Raw genomic sequence first — 4,590 nt, forward strand, 5'->3', positions numbered from 1 at the left:
TATTGCTGAATGTATTGACAATAGGGCCCAAACTGATGTTATTTAAGGCCTTCGACAGGCTTGACCATGGCATTTTACTAAACAAACTATTAGCCTTTGGATTATCTTCATCCTTAATTGCACTCTTTCTGTCCTATCTACGGGATTGAAAACAATATGTTCAGCTCAATGGTTTCAAATCTACCGAATATAGTGAGTCTTCCGGTGTTCCACAAGGGTCACATCTGGGACCGTTGCTCTTTAATATCTTCATTTAATGATATTGCAGATGTTTTAGATGTATATTTTCTTTTATATGCCGATGATCTAAAACAATACTGCCTCATTGAGAACATAGATGATTCTGTGAACCTCTCCGCAAACGTAGGACGGGTTGTAGAATGGTGTTATCGAAATAATTTGTAGCTAAATCCGGATAAATGTAAGGTCATATCATACAGTTTAAAAACGAACATCTTGATCTTTGTTTATTCAATAGAAAACGTTTCCCTTGTGAGACCAAAAACATTTACTGATCTTGTCGTCACATTTGACACTGCACTATCATTCAATAGGCATATCGATAGTGTTGTAACCTCCTCCTTCGTTTGTACGGATTAATTGCACGTAACAGTAGTGATTTCAAAGAAACTTCGACCTTAAAAACACGATTCTATGCTTTCATAAAATCAAAGTTAGAATACGCGTCAGTTGTGTGGAGCCCCTTTTATGAATATCATATAGATAGAATAGAAGCAATTCAACGACGATTTTTAAAACTGCCAAGCCTAAAAACTGATGGCATTTATCCTCCGATAGGAACAACCCTATTATGAATATAAAATGTGCAGTCATTACAGTTTGTGTTGTTTGTAGTGTTTGTAGACTTTACAGTCACTTGTTTGTGATGTATTTGTTATACTCTGTTATTTCCTGCTCTGTAATGTCCTGGAGATTATTGTATTACAAATAAATAAATGAAAAACAGGAGACGTTCAGGACACCGATGAGCCACCCAGGCAATTTTTGAAAGCGAAAACCCATAAAAAACATGGTTACTGTATGGTGGTCAGCAGCTAATCGACTTGTGTTACGTTGGCCAAAAGTGCACTAATTCAAATTGCGCTCATTTCTTTCGAATTAAATAAGTATTTATTGAGAAATTACAGTTTGAAATAGACTCATAAAAACGGACAAAATTTTTGTGACATCCTAATATAAGCAAAGAAAATTATATCAATCAAATTTTTCAAAAGTCAGTTGGCGAAATAATTTCATTAGACAAAAAAGTGAGTATTATAAGGCAATATTAGTTATCCTATTTGGAAATCTAAAAAAACCATTTAGTTCGAGTAACACCTGATATAAATGTGACATCCAAAACTAATAGCGGAAAGGCTATATCCTGTATGTGGAATTATTCGAAAAGCCCGGCATGATAAGAAATGGAAAACAAATTTTAATATTTTTTCGGGAATTCCTGTAGGTATTTTCTGATATATTGATGCTCATACTGTGGGCCACTGGATGCTGATATAAACTTGGTAATACCTAGAATTTTATAGATAGTTACTCAATATTTCAGTGGTTCTATTAATCCCATTAAGAATCAGTGTAAACTTCAAAGACGAAATTTTTTTTGATCCATTGTTTTAAAAATAACGAAAGTAGTGTCAGTTTTAGCACAATGACTCACATACTTATGAGTAGAATATAATGAAATTCAAACGGCTGTCTTTTGAAGGTTAGTATACTAACTGAAAATGGAATAAGACTAGCATAAATTTCTCAAAAACAATTAATAAATACAAAACTTCGGTGCCGGATAGATCAGGAGATAGATCAAAACTGTATATTGGCCAAACAGGGAGAACCTTTTCTCGAAACAATCAAAGAGCATTGAGGTAGTTTTGTGAATAGAAAGACCAATTTCACATTTTGCAAATAACCTTTTAGCAGAAGGACACGAGTTCAATCATAAACACGACGTATTACATTTAGAACAGAAAGGTTTGAAACTCAAACTTCTAGAATGTTTAGATATCAATAGATTCAAGAATTCGGGTAATTCCTGTATGATCAATTGGAGTTCAATAACTCCCCGTTACTGAATATTTTTTCAAACGTGGAAACTGTGGAAACTCAGTTGTTTGAAATGTAAGTTATTTGTATGTAAGTATGAAATCAGGTATATTAAGCATTTAATATATAGAATATAGTTCGTAAATACACACCCGAAGAAGCCATTGTATTGCAAAACACGTGTTGCGTTTTTGTGAAACTGTTTAGTGAAAATCTCATAATGAAGTGTTTTTTGAAGACGTTAATAGAATGTTTAGAATGTAGTTTCAGCAAGTAAGCAATATGATGAATCGAAAAATCAGATTAACTTTATTGTCAAGGGGGCACTTTCAACAACTATTTTTAACCCTCGTGATTCAACCCCCTGGGAGGGGTAGATGTTACCTTTAGAATTTTAAATGGAAAGGGGGGTCAGGCGGTAGGTACATCATTTTGATTAGCGTTCAATTCTGCTTCCAATAGTACCCTGACTTATTATTTTTTGATGAGCATTTTCGGAAAAATAACGTTCTAAACTAACAAGTGATTATTAGTAGGCCTATACTGAGATGTATGGTTCAATCAGAACTGGTAAGAATATTAGGTGATACCGTTCAAACCCTCCATTAGTGGTAACATTAGCCATTAGCTCCAATTAATTTACATCAAAAAGTAGTCTAATAGTAAAACGTAGATGGTAGTTGAGTCGAGTTTAGTAAACGCTGAATTTTTTGTTCTCATCGCTGAAGGTGTACAGATAGCCGTTGTATTTTGCTACTTCTGCTGTAAAAAGTTTCTGTTTTCAGGCAAAAAATTGGTTCGAAAATTCAAACGATGTGGTAGTATTGTGCATACAGTTGTATTACACCTGTAGGAATGTTAATTGATTACTTCAATAAGTGTATAAAAGTGTAAACATGAATTGAAATGATTATAATTTATGTCGAAGTTGGGAAGTGTGCACAAAAGGTGGCATGTCTTTTTAACAAAAGACATTCAAATTGTAATGTATGTGCTTGATTTGGTGAATAAGTTCTACGAAACTGGTTCGCAGTGACAAATTAAAAAAGGAATAATCTCGGAGTACTGAATGAAGTAGCTCAAATTGAAGTTTTGGGAACATTTGCTGCAGAGCCCATGAGCTCCTCACGGTCAGTATCGAAACAGACGAGAATATCCCGCGAAACTGTAAGAAATCATTTAAAATGCAGATGCTTTGAGCGCTCCACGAGGATGATTATGATAGAAGAATATTTTTTTGTGAAATCATGTCTCATCGAGTCGATACTATCTATCCCTTATTTTCTGTTAAGCATGTGTTTCAGCCATGAGTGAATGATTTTTTTCGAATGGCAATGTTAATAGACAAAATTGTCGCTATTGTAGTGACCAAAACCCACAAATTTTTCGGAAAGCATTAACAAAAAGTTAATGTTTGAGATGGTATTCTTGAAAATGCCATTATCGTTCCATTATTTCTGGAAGAAAACGACTAGCAATCTGTACCTTCCTTGAAATACTTGAAGAGACTATCGATACTCTTATAACTCATGAGCTAGAAACTCTAATGGATGCAGAAGGTAATGAACTTTTGCAGCAGGATCTGTTATATTTAAAACAGGACGGTGCTCTACCTTATTATTTTTTCCTCGTCCGACAGTGGTTAAACGACAGATTTCTGGATATATGAATTGGTAGAAGGGGAGCTCTGAATGGCCTCCGAGAACACCGGATTTAACACTCTTAAATCCGGTGTTCATAAAACTCAACCTTCTGATATTGAAGAACTCAAAAAAAGAATTACAGCAGCATGCCAGTCAATTCCAAGTGATGTTTTTCGTAATGTTAGAAGTTAGTTCTGAAACAGACTTTATTACTGTTCAGAGCAAAATGGACGACATTTCGAATAGTTCATAAGTTAAGCGTGAGTAGATTTTATGTTTCACAATTATTGCTTCACCCTGTACAATTATTATTGATACCATTGGATAGCATTTTTATAGTCTTTTCAATGGTGTATCACAAGTAGAGGTTTGCAATTTAAACTTTTTGGGTTTTGGTGGGTGGGGCCTAGGGGGTTGATGGGGGTGGGTTCTCTTTCATATCACTTCAGTTCCCCCTTACTATTCTAGAAACGGACTGATGATCTGAAGTTATGACTGGAATGAATAAATGCATCATTAAAACAAATCATTTGACTAAAATTAATATAAATACTTTATGAAATAAATATTACCCAGATCAAGCGAATATATTTAAAATAAATCAAAATACTAAATTCCAATAACCTTTTCTGTCTGTGCACATTATAACAAATAGTTTGACTGATTTCATTTCACTAATAAAGGAAACGTGCAGTTCCTTATTAAATTAATATCAAAAGATTCGCTTACAATTAACAATCTGCGCTTTCTCAACCAGTTGATGATAGGTATTCGTAACAAAAGTATTACTTTTGTTTCATTTATGAATCGTTAATTTTGAATTCTTCGTCAATTGGGAAGATGATTTCTTGTGTCTACTGCAAAAATTTTAATTCGCGAATTCATT

Source organism: Leptinotarsa decemlineata, unplaced genomic scaffold, assembly GCF_025532065.1.
Source record: "Leptinotarsa decemlineata unplaced genomic scaffold, Ldec_3_MD MMD2_tig00000133_RagTag_RagTag, whole genome shotgun sequence".
NCBI classification, from domain to species: domain Eukaryota; kingdom Metazoa; phylum Arthropoda; class Insecta; order Coleoptera; family Chrysomelidae; genus Leptinotarsa; species Leptinotarsa decemlineata.